The sequence below is a fragment of the Protopterus annectens genome, chromosome 16.part0 (assembly GCF_019279795.1).
Source record: "Protopterus annectens isolate FY-2018-M chromosome 16.part0, PAN1.0, whole genome shotgun sequence".
Lineage (NCBI taxonomy): Eukaryota > Metazoa > Chordata > Ceratodontiformes > Protopteridae > Protopterus > Protopterus annectens.
The window spans coordinates 601438939-601451898 of record NC_056750.1 but is presented as its reverse complement, the minus strand read 5'-3'; the positions used below and the strand labels follow the sequence as shown (position 1 = coordinate 601451898).

At 46.0% G+C, this 12960-nt stretch overlaps 1 protein-coding gene across 1 annotated transcript in view; it reads right to left on the bottom strand.

Annotated features, from left to right (window-relative positions):
* The window catches only part of LOC122790489, a gene marked incomplete in the record, with an annotated part of 1159925 nt that overhangs the window by 431566 nt on the left and 715399 nt on the right, over positions 1 to 12960 (bottom strand).

Here is a 12960-nt window from a genome sequence, read left to right as displayed (position 1 = left end):
GTCTGATAGGAGAGGAAATGGAAGGAAACCTGGCTATCAGGGGAACTGGTGCCACCAAGCTGTCAGCTTGGGATTGTTTAGATTGGGATGAACCATCCCCTGACAAGCGAATCAGAAGGTCTGAATAGGGTCCAAAATCAATGGCTCATCTTGAACACGAGGCCAAAGAAAGGGAAACCAAATCTGTTGAGGCCAATAGGGGGGCAAGTAGGATTATTGTCATCTTCAATAAACTTGCTATCTGCAAAAATTTGGGAATTAAGAGGAATTTGCGGAAAGGCATAAAGTCCCAGGGCCAATCATGAATAAATGTATCCCTGGGGGGGAATCAGGGCAAAGCAGTTGCTGCATTTGGTATTTGTGGGTGAAGCAATAAGGTTGCAGCAAGACTGGCCCCATTTTTGGAAGATCTTTCACAACTTTCTGATTGAGCGACCCCTCATGAGGCCATAGTATGGCTGTGCTTCATTTGTCTGCTATTACGTTGGGTCTCCCCGGAATGTGTACTACTATCAAAAAGTGGTCGGAAGATAAAGCCCATTGCCAGACCCTTACTGCTTCTTGACAAATGGGATAAAATCCTGTTCCCACTTGCGTGTTTATGTACCAGACCACAGACACGTTTGTCTGATTGAACTATTATTTCCAGAGGGACGGTATCTTGAAATGCCTGCAATGCTAAAAGCACTGCCCGCATCTCCAGGACATTTAAGTGCAAATGGGTCTCTTATTAATGCCAGATATCTTGAACCGTCTTCCTCAGATAATGCCCCCCCCCCCCCAACCTGGGAAGCATTCATGGTCACCATGGTTTGGGGTTGGGGAAGAATAAAGGAACGGCCTTGTGACACCAGGGGAGAGTGAAACCACCACTGAAGATCTTTTTTGCATGAATTGGTTAATGAGACCTTGTGCTTCACTAAGTTCTAGAACTGACCACTGGGTCGCAAATAACCATTAAAGAATTCTCATGTGGAGATGAGCTAAGGGAATGACTACAAAGTACAGTTTTGTACCTACCATAAATGTAGATGTTCGAGTGCTAATACAGCTGCAGTCCTTACATATGGGTTCTCCTGCCGTCAAGCGGGTCCTCGGTCGGCCGAATTCCAAAGTCTAGGTCCGGCGTTGGTTGTCGTCGCCTTCTTCCCTGACGTCAGTGCGACAGGGGTATACAAGACACGGCCGACGCCATTTTCTTCAGTCTTTCTTGCCCCAGATGTCAGGTGCCCCCAGAAGGAAGGCAATACATAATTTATATATCTATGTATAGTCATGCAATGCAATATAATCAAAATTCAGTAGTTGCAAGCAAATACACCATAGAAGGATAACCCAAACAGGTTGTTTGTGGAGGAGTTCGCCACTAGGCCTGTGCCAAGAGGGGAAGGAGGGAGGGAAACCTGGACTGCAGCTGTATTAGCACTCGGACATCTACATTTATGGTAGGTACAAAACTGTACTATGTTCATCGTGCATACAGCTGCAGTCTTTACATATGGGTAGAATCCCAAAGCTACGCACAGGGTTGTAGGCACTAGGTGGAATTAGGAGCCAGAATGCCCTGCAACATAGCAGTGGCAAAGCCTGCTCTTGTTTTGGGAGTATAAAGGTAGGTGGTAGTGTTTAGTGAAGGTATGCACTGAACTCCAAGTGGCTGCCTCCAAAATATCTTTGGTAGGAACTCCTCTGAGGAAGGCTGTAGAGGTAGCTGTGGCCCTTGTGGAGTGGGATCGGATGCCTGTAGGCACAGATTTACCATGAAAGGAGTAACAAAAACGTATGCAGTGGCCTAAACCATTTTGAAATTGTCTGTTTGGAAATTGGCTTCCCTTGAGCTCCTACAGCATAGGACACAAAGAGTTGTTCTGATTTCCTGAACGGCTTTGTTCTGTCCAAATAGTAACGCAGCTGTCTATGGATGTCTAAGGAATGTAGCAGCCTTTCCCCTTTGTTTTGAGGATTGGGGTAAAAGGTAGGTAAGTGTATGGCCTGATTTAAAGCTACCCTGGATACTACCTTAGGCATAAATGACGGGTTGGTTCGTAGGGAAACCCTGTCCTGATGGAAGATGAGAAAGGGCTGCACAGCCATGAGGGCTTGTAATTCCGAGACCCTACGAGCTGAGGTAATAGCCAGAAGGAAAGCTGTTTTCCAGGACAAATATTGTAAATCTGAGGCAAAGTCAATTTTTCCAGTATGTAATTAAGATCCCAGGCTGGGATTGGTTGTTTCCTTGGAGGTCTTATATTCTTAGCCCCTCTGAGGAACTGTCTTAAGAGTGGGTGAGAGAATAAGGGTGGATCAGTGTTGTATTCTGCAGAAATGGCTGAGGCATGGATTTTAATGGAGGAGAATGACAGTCCACTGCTCAGCAGCTCAGTTAGATACTGTAATATCTGAGGCAAATTCAGTTTTCTAGGATCCTGGTCTTTTTTCTCATTCCAAGCGGAGAACAGTTTCCATTTTGCGGAGTAAGCTTTTCTAGTAGATGGCCTTCTGGCTTCCAAAATGACATCCTACACCTCCTTGGAGAGTAGGGTCTGTTGTGGTATTAAGGAATTTTCCAAGCAGCCAGATTGAGTGTTTTCAGCTGACTGTGAAGAGTTTTGTAGCTATGCTGAGTCAGTAGGAGAGGCATTAGAGGTAGGGACCAGGGAGGAGAATGTGTTAGGCTCCTCGGGAGTGGATACCAGTGTAGTCTTGGCCAGTCTGGAGCAATCAGTATCATCTTTTGTCTGTCTGTTCTTGTTTTCAAAAGCACCTTGGTCAGTACAGGAAGAGGTGGAAAGGCGTAAACTGTCCTTGCTGTCCAACTGAAAGAAAGGGCGTCCACTCTCCAGGCCTTTGGATGAAATGTCCTTGAGCAGAACTTTGTCAATTGGTGATTTTTGTGGGAGGCAAAGAGATCTATGTCTGGCCTTCCCCAGGCTTGGATTATCTTTGTAAACACTTGAGGATGCAACAAACGTTCGTGAGGGTTTGTCATATTTCTGCTTAGATTGTCTGCCAGCGTGTTTTCCATACCTGGCAAGTACTGTGCTTGAAGCTCGATTAGCCATTCCAGAGCCCTGTTCCAAAGTGACATGGCCAGCCTGCACAGGGGGTATGAATGCGTTCCTCCCTGTTTGTTTATGTACCACATTACTGTGGTGTTGTCTGTTCTTATTAATAATTGCCCTGGATGCAGGAGGTACTTGAAAACTGTAATTGCATTTATCACTGTTAGCATTTCCTTTTGATTGATGTGAAGGTGCTTTTCCTTTTGGGACCATTTGCCCTGAATGCACCTGTCTGTCATGTGTGCCCCCCAGGCGTAGTCTGAAGAGTCTGTTGTGATGACTTGATTTGCTTGAGGCTTACTGAATGGTAGACCTGCGTTTGTTTGGCATGCTTGAGCCCACCATAGAAATTCCTTTTGTAAACATGGAATTAGTGGTATTATTGTTTCCAAACTGTGGCTGTGTTGAGACCATAGTTTTTTTTAAGTATCATTGAAGTTTCCTCATATGCAACTTTGCACATGGGATTAGAAGAATGCAAGATGCCATGAATCCCAGCGCCTGCAGGATTTTCCTTGCAGTTAGCCTGGTACAATTTGCTAGTATCTTGAAGTACTGAGTTAGTTGCCCCTGTTTTTCTGGCATAAGATAGGCCATCTGGGTGTTTGTGTCCAAGTTGGCACCCAGGAAAATTATTTTCTGAGATGGTGTTAGCCTGGATTTCTCTTTGTTGACTGTGTATCCCAGAGAATTCAATAATTGTATTACATAAGCCAGATGCTCCAGAAGTATGTGCTTGCTGTCCGCTTGGATCAGGCAGTCATCCAAATAAGGGTATATTTGTATCCTTTGAAGTCTGCAGTAGGCAATTACTGATGCCAGGCATTTCGTGAATACTCTGGGCACAGTAGATAAGCCAAAGGGCAATGCAGAGAATTGATAGTGGATTGAACCTGCAAGAAATCTGAGGTATCTTCTTGCAGCTTTGTCTGATTGGGACATGCAGGTATGCCTCCTTGAGGTCCAATGTTACCAGCCAAAACCCCTTGCCCAGCATGGGAAGAAGCTGCTGTAAGGTGAGCATCTTGAATTTTGGTACTAGTAGAAATGTGTTTAGGATGGATAAGTCCAAAATGGGTCTCCAATCGGTTCCCTTCCTTGGTACCAGGAATAGTCTGGAATAAAAACGTTGACCTTGCTCGTGAGTAGGTACCTCTTGAATAGCTTTCATGTCCATGAGCTTTGAAATTTGTATTTGAGCCTCTGCCCTTTGATTGTGTGGCAGGTTCGGCATGCCTCTCATTTTTGGAAGAGTGTGAAAATGAAATCTGTAGCCTCTGTTTATAATGTCCAGGATCCATTTGTCTTTTGTGACAATATGCCAATTTTTTGAAAATAATGCCAGCTTTCCTCCCAAGGGTGCTGCCACTTGAGCCTTGTTTGGCATGCAAAGGGGAAAGTCAATGGGTTTGTTTTCTGTATTGCTGTGCATTGTCTTTGCCACCTCTTGATGCTGGACGTTGCCATTGTCCGCCTCTATATGATCCTTGAGATTGTCCTCTGCCCCTTCCGTGTCTGTATCTACCTCTTTGGGGCTCGTCTGTGGCTGGAAAGGACCAGTTTTTTGTAGGCCAATTTCTACTAAATCGTGGTGGTTGTACCTGCAGAAAAGCCTCAACAGTTTGCATAGACTTAGTTTTTTCTTCCATTTTCCTTAGTATTTCCTCAGCATTAGTACCAAATAACACATCCTTTTGTAAAGGAGCATCCAGTAATTTAGCCTTGGCATGATCAGGCAGGGTTTGTTCCCTAAGCCAAGCATGTCTACGAATGACTGATCCTGTAACTGCAGCTCTACTTGAGGCCTCTAGAGCATCATAACCACATTGCAAGGTGTGCTTACCCATTTGTTCTGCACTATGTATCATATCTTGCAACTCCTTCAGATCTGGTTGTTCAGGTTGTGACATTTTATTCTTTAACTGTGATAACAGAAACTGCTGATATTTAAGCATATGGAACTGACAATTTAAGGCCCTCATGGCTAGAGTGGCCGAGGTATATACCTTTTTTCCCCACCTTTCTAAGGATCTAGACTCTTTTTCGGAGGGTAATGGATTCTTAGCAGTAGAGGCCTTCATTCCCTTGGGACCCTGAGAAATGGTTTCTGGGTCAGCATTATGGCTTTTGTAAAGAAATTGGTGCGAGTTAGGAACTCTGTAGTACCTATCAGACTTGACTGGGGCTGGAGGCAGGGAATCCGGATTAAGGCAAGCCTCCGAATAAACATAATCAAGTATGTCCAAGACAGGAGGTATCGCCAGAGGCCTGTGCTGGGGTAGTAGAAGAAATTCCCTAAGCCTTTTCTTTGAATCTGAAAAATCCTGGCCTTCCCAATGGAAGTGTTCCCTCAAGGTATGCAAGGTTTCCCCGAATGAGAAATCCTCTTGGGGGATACAGAAGGAATGGACTGTTCTGCATCAGAATCTTCAAAAGGGGAGTACGAATGCTCCTCTTCATCAGAATGTTCTGAAATAATGGAGCCCTGGTCAGAAGAGGGAGATTCTTCCTCCACTCTGGGTCTCTTGTCCGGTGGGGGTTGTGAACCCCTGATAAGAGTAATTAAATCCTCAGCCATTTTGAGCATCTGCTTTTTAGGCATGGGGCCTGTAGATGGGCCCTGTGCAGCAGGCCTCAGAGTGCATGGCTGATTTAGACTTAAAGGCCTTGATGAAAAAGGAAGAAGGTCTAAAGACACCATGGGTGGAAATAGATCTGTCCACATTAAGAGGTTCAACACTCACCGTGGCTTTGGTAGCTGTAGTCAGGGTGTGGGCCGAGGAACCCGCGGTCTCGGGTACAGAGGACACCGCCAGAAAAGCGCCGTCGGTAGTCAGGGGCTGCGTAGGTGCCTCACTGAGAACCGGACCACGTGTAGCCGGTCTTGGCGTGGTGTCGGTTGAGACCGCGGGCCTCGCGTGTCGGTCTTTGTCCTTGCGTTTTTTGGACAAAACGCAAGTCGGAGTCCAAGACGACATTTTATAGTTAAAAGCTTTACTGAAAAAGTGCTGGGTGAACTCCGCCCGACGCTTAATAGTGCGTTCATTAAAGGTAGCACAAAAGCGACAGCCCGAGACGTCGTGGTCTGGACCTAAACAAGGTATACAGAGGGAATGGAAATCCTTATGCGGTATTTGCTTCCCACAAGAAATACAATTGTTAACTTTGTCTGACATCGGTCTGAGGCAAGAAAAGTTTCCCCAACGAGGTACTTAGCTTTAAAAAAGACTTCGGTTTCCAAATTTTCGTAATTTCAGGAGCTGGCCGACCGGCACTTGCGAACTGCTTCGGGCACCGCGCGGCAAAAAAGACTGAAGAAAATGGCGTCGGCCGTATCTTATATACCCCTGTCGCACTGACGTCAGGGAAGAAGGCGACAACAACCGACGCCGGACCTAGACTTTGGAATTCGGCCGACCGAGGACCCGCCCGACGGCAGGAGAACCCATATGTAAGGACTGCAGCTGTATGCACGATGAACATCTGAGGAAGCTATTTTGCTTGGTACTTTGAGAACTAGTTTGGCAGACGCTCATTTCTTTTTGGATTTATACTGAAGATCGTCCACACTGTCTTGTGCAAGTTTTGCTATCATTTCTGTTGTGTTTATTTCTGCTCCTATGAAGACAAAGTTCTGACATGGCTCTACAGCAGATTTTTCATAATATATGTTAACTCCTAGGGAGGAGCAGAGTTTTAGAGTGTAGTCCTTGGCCTGTAGCAGATGATGCCTGGTCGGGGCAGTTATGAGCAAGCCATCCAGATATGGAAACACCCAGAATCCTTACTGTCAAGTGAACCACAACTACTACCATGCATTTGGTGAACACTCTAGGGGCTGCAGTGAGATCACAGGGCAGAGCTAGGAATTTAAAGTGGCTGGCTCCTAGCCGAAAGAGCAAGTACCTTCTGAACTGCCTTTCCATCTGTATATGGTAGTATGCATCCTCAAGGCCTATAGAGCACATCCAATTGTCTTTTTCCCCAAAATGGAAGTATCGACTGCAGTGTCATCATTCGGAACTTGCTCTTTTAGAGAGATTTGTTTATAATACCGACATCCAAGATGCGTCTCCTCTCCCCCGTTTTCTTTGGAACTAAAAAAAAAAAAAAACGGAGTAATTTCCGAATCCTCTAGTCTGCAGGGACTTCTTGGATGACGCTTTTGAATTTCTGAGGTAGCTTTTTTCTTTTGACTGGGTGGAACGCCTGCAGAAGACTAGTGTATGCGAGTGGGGAAGGAGAATGAAATGACAACCACTAGATATATTATGTTCTGCATCCATCGGTCGTTTACTTTTAGTGAAGTATGATTGTGCGCAGAGAATAGTCTCCAGACTGCCTCCAGAGGTGGACAATCGGGGACACTCTCAGGAGCAAGGGCCTACTAAAGAAAGATCTGGAGCATTGATTCTGCAGACCTCCCCTGTCGAGGGTGGCGTCTTCCATTATGTTCTCTCCTCAGCCTCTATGGGAGCTTTCACCTTGTGCATCTTGGAAAGACCTTTGTTATTTTTTTAAGCCACATCTTTCCACTACCTCTTTGACATTTGGGAAAGGGTCTAGCAAGTGTAGAAAAACATACTCCAATGGCAGATAAGGTCTTGCTCTCCTGCTCGCACCTGGTGAGCGTTTCTTTTACTTTGGGCCCAACATGGGAAGAGTCAAAGGGGGAGTTAATGACTTCAAAGGCTCTGCCAAATCTAAGACGCACCCAGGCCTGCCTCCTGACACATGCCTGAACTTGCTGCCCTATTCATTCCATCTGCTACATATGAAACGAGTCTCATTGAGGAGATCACAACTGAATTGAGGGTAGGGAGCTGAGCAGTTACTTAGTCTGCCACTGCATCAGCTACAGCTCCTTGAAAGAACTGTCAGAGTCCCTCCAACAGGTCCCTTTGTAACCTAGCAAAATGAGTCAAGCAGTTCAGCAATCATAAGGCAAAGGTCGCTGACATAAAAACATGCGTCCCATAACTATCCATGCTCCAAGAATCACTTATTCGGGGGATGGACAGAAGAATTGTTCAGTTCCTTTTTAGTGGCTACTGCCATGACCATGGCATCAACTGCTATACCTTTAGTAATGAATGGCTTGTCCTTAGGAGCAGTGTTATATTTATTTGGCCTCCAAGCTGTTGACTCTATGGAGTCTGGGGTCTCCCAAGCCTTCCACGAGATTTAAATAAATAAGCTTAGTGGAAGGAGGGGATCACCCAAGAGGTGAAATGGCAAGATCCAAAAGCCTTCAGGTATACTGACTCCTCAGCTGAAGGGGTTGTGGACTGCTAGTCATCTCTCTGTTTTAACATTTTCAGGATGTCTCCAAAGGAGACATATTCAGGATGTTACCATGGGGACCCTTCGGCATCATCCAGGCCAGTATCAGTTGTGCGACTCTTCGGACAAGTAAGAAGCTTCCTTTTGCAAGTCCTCTTGGCTTTCTCAGTGGGGTAAATCTGGGGTAGTTTGGAAGACAGGGAGGGGGTCCCTTGCTGGGCGTCCTGAGGCCTAGGGTCTCTGCGGTCCTGTGGAAGGGGTATATGAGAAGGTGAAGTCACCAACCCAGAACTGAAAGGAGGATCCTGGGTAGACAGATTGGGATGCAGTCATTACCCTCCTCAAAGGTACTCCGTCCCCGACCCAAAAACGGTTTACTATAAGAATGTCTAAGCGAACTCAGTCAACTGTACTTCTGTCGAACACGGAAGTTCGAAAACAGTAATATCGAAGACCAGAAACCAACCTAGGAACGGTTTTAACATGGGTCGAGATAGGTGTTCAGTGTTATTGCCGAACTACAAACCTCTCCCCTATTTCGACCCATGTTGAAACCCGTTCCTAGGTTGGCTTTTGGTATTCAATATTACCGTTTTCCAACTTCCGTGTTCAACAGTACAGTCGACTGAGTTTGCTTCGACATTCTAATAGTAAACCCCCCAAAAACACCATGGATCCAACACCAAGGTTGTCTGAACTGAGGGAATCTCCAGAGTAGAAGACAGAAGCTCAGAGGCAGAGGTAGGATCCAAACTCACCCGCACCGAAGCGCCAGAAGGCAGGGTTGGATCCGCTGAGATCCAAACCAACTTCCCAAGTCCGACCAGGGAGTTTCAGCTCCTAGCGGTCTCCCGCTCCAACTGAGCAAAAGCACCCAGGGTAGACATCAGATCAGCGGAACCCACGAGTCTAGAATCTGAGACAGACACCAGCTGGACATCTGAATCTTCCGGCTCCAAAATCAGAGATGGATTGGAGGAGGAATAGGCACCGATGGGGAAGACTTGGTCAGATGCAATGACTTTGGGCTCGGATCCAGTAATAATTTGGCCAAAGCTGGTGTTACAGAAGCCTCTGCACCACCCTACCCACATAGTCAGAAACTCCTGGTAGACCGGGTAGATAAGGTAGGAGATCTGGATTTCATCAAAAAGAGAGATGGGAGCTGAGAAGGTATTGGCTCCAATGATGGAGAAAGTAAAAGTTATGTAAAATCTTACCATAACCATAGATTTCCTCCTCCATGTTCAGCATTATGTACAGTTGGGTTTTCGCCTCTTGCTACCCAAACATCAGGCCAGTATACAAAAGTTTTGCAGTCACTGTATGGAGCTTGCGACGTCTGACAGGTCTAGCAGAGCATAGGCCATAAAAGTGACAACTGCGAGCAACACACCTCTAAGTGTCCCAGTTGGAACCAGTCCCAGAGAAGGCAATGCAAGTCCTGTGCCATCCCAGGAAGGAAACGCCTGCTATCAGCAGCGGTAGGGTGGGAGGGAAGAAATTCTGCAACATGGAAGAGAAGAGCATCTATTGTTATGTTATGACTTTACACAAACTTTTCCATGTCCTTCTATTCACATGTTGCAGTATTCTGTACAGTTGGGTGAGTGCCAAAGTTCATTAAGAAGAAGAGGGTGGTGGCCTAGAGGAAGATAGCCCTGGTGAATCCCCCCCCCCCCCCAGACCTGGAAATCTGGTCTATTTTGTAAAGTTTTGTGAAGGTGTGCACTGAAGACCAGGTGGCTGCTTCAAAAATAGTGGTAGTGTCTAGGCCTTTAAAAAAAGGCTCCAGATGAGGCCATTACCCTAGTGAAATGGGCCTTCACACTGGTGTCTGTGTGTCTGTGTGCGCAACAAAAGGATATAGCCCTGGAAATCCAGCCTGAAATGGCTTGCTTAGTTACTGCTTTCCCCAGGGCCCTAGGGTGGAAAGAGACAAACAACTGGTCAGCCTGATGTTTTTGGTTTTGTGCAGATAGAACCTCAGCCATCTGTACACATCATAGATTCATAGGGTGGTACTAGGCTATCGGCCTTAGGGCCTATACAAGCCTAGCTATAACAATTCCCTTGGTATTTCTTCCCACAATATTTACTTCTCTGGACCCCTGTCTAGCAGGGCGACTGATGTGATCCCCGGGGTGAATTTCCTATCTCCCATCCAATCGTCAAGGTTCCTTTTGAAGAGGGCCAAAGAGGTGCTCTGCTTGACATATATAGGCAGTCTATTCCAGAGTCTGGGGAGTCTGGATCAGGAACCGGGGTCAAGGGAATGAAGTACTCTGTCTTCTTGTGGGTTGGGAAAAAGTGGGCAGGAGGATGGCTTGGTTTAAGGAAAAGTCATTAACCACCTTAGGCATGAAGGGTTGGTTCTGAGGGTTACTGTACCTCTGTGGAAGATGAGGAAGGGAGGGGTAGCCATGAGAGCTTGCAGCTCAGAAACTCTTTTAGCCAAGGTCAAGGCCACCAGCAGAACAATCTTCCATGTGCAGTATTTTAGGGAAACTTTGGATGCAGGCTCAAAGGGACAGAGTACGAGTTTCTCCAAGACACAGTTAAAGTCACGAGGAGGTGGGTTTCCTTGGTGGCCTGAGATAGAGTAACCCCTTAAGGAACAGTTTTGAAGGTAATCTGGAAGCTATGGGGGGACCAGGGGTAGGCGGGCAAAAATGGCAGACAAATGGGCTTTGATGCAGAAGTATGCTAACCTTGACTGTAAAAGTTCACACAGGTAAGACAGCACTAATGGGGACCTCACTTTGCAATGGGTCCAAATGCCTTCAGAGACACCATACAGAGAATCTTTTCCACTTGGACACACAAGATTCTCCTGATATTAGGTTTCTGGAGGGTGAACATGTCCTTAAGTGCCTGAAACGGATCAAAATCCTATGAAGTGAAGAGACTGCTACCACAGGTAAATTTGCATTCCCTTGTCCTGTAAGAGTAGGTACACTCTGAGGGGTAACTTTTGGTGATTGTCCTTGGTCAACTGGAGGAGAGGGAACCAATGCTGTCTTGGCCAATAGGGAGTCACCAGCAAGAGTTTTGGTTTGTCCTGCTGGATCTTCTGTAGAGGGAAGGGGGGCAGAGAGAAAAGTACAGTTTTGTACCTACCATAAATGTAGATGTCCGAGAGGTATGCATCTGCTGTCCTAACATATGGGTTGTCCTGCCTCAGGCAGCCCTTCGGTCGGCTGGATTCCAAAGTCTGGGTCTGGCCTCGGCTGATGTCGCACTTCACCCGACGTCATAGCTGCTGTGAATTGGGTATAAAGGCATCAGCTGACGCCATTTTCCTCAGTGTTTCTTGCCCCAGATGCCCTCTAGGAAGGCTAAATTTGGATAAATGCAAAAGATTCCAAATAGTAGAGAGCAAACAATATAAGCATGTATATACATATATACAAACAAATACACCATAATAGATTTCCCCAGCTAGCTACAAGATGGGCAAATACCCTAGGAGTACCACAGAGGGGAAGGAGGGTGGGTAATCCTGACTGCAGATGCATACCTCTCGGACATCTACATTTATGGTAGGTACAAAACTGTACTACGTCCTTCAAGGATGCATCTGCAGTCCTAACATATGGGTAGAATACCATAGCCAAACTGGGGGAGGAGGCACTAAGATGATTATGGTGTAGTTAAGATCCCTTGCAAAACAGCAGTTGCAAAACCTGCTCGGGATCTGGAGTATAAAGGTAGATTATAATGCTTGGCAAATGTATGCACGGAGCTCCAAGTAGCAGCTTCTAAAATGTCTTTGGTAGCCACTCCTGAGGAAAGCTGTAGTAGTGGCTGTAGCCCTTGTGGAGTGAGGTCTGATGTTTTCTGGAGTTGCCTTTCCATGAAGAGAGTAACAAAATCTAATGCAATTTCCTATCCATTTTGAGATTGTCTGTTTTGAAATTGCTTTTCCTTCCATTCCTGTTGCATATGCTACCAGAAGCTGGTCAGTTTTTCTGTTGGTCTTGGTTCTGTCCAGATAGTAGCAATTGCCTGTGCACATCCAAGGTATGTAGTAATCTTTCCCCCCTGTTCTGTGGGTTGGGGAAGAATGCTGGTAGGTGGATTGCTTGGTTCAATGATACCCTGGAGACCACTTTTGGCATAAAAGTAGGGTTGGTTCTCAAGGACACTCTATCCTGATGGAAGAGAAGGAAGGGCTGTACTGCCATTAATGCCTGTAATTCAGAAACCCTTCTTGCTGAAGTGATTGCAAGCAGGAAAGCAGTTTTCCAAGATAAGAACTGTAATTCTGCTGTTGCTGCTGGCTCGAAAGGGGGAAGTGTTAACTTTTCCAACACAAAGTTAAGGTCCCATGTAGGCAAAGGTGGCTTCCTTGGAGGCTTTACATTTTTAATCCCTCTCAGAAACTGCCTGAGTAGAGGATGAGAGAAGACTGGTGGATCCATGTTGTATTCTGCTGAAATTGCTGATGCATGAATCTTAATGGAGGAGTAAGACAGGCCATTGTGGAAAAGTTCTGCTAAGTATTCCAGGATGTTAGCTATGTTTGCTAGTGATACATTTTCTCCTTTTGCTGCACTCCAAATGAGGTATCTTTTCAATTTGGCTGAATAAGTCTTCCTTGTGGAGGGTCTGC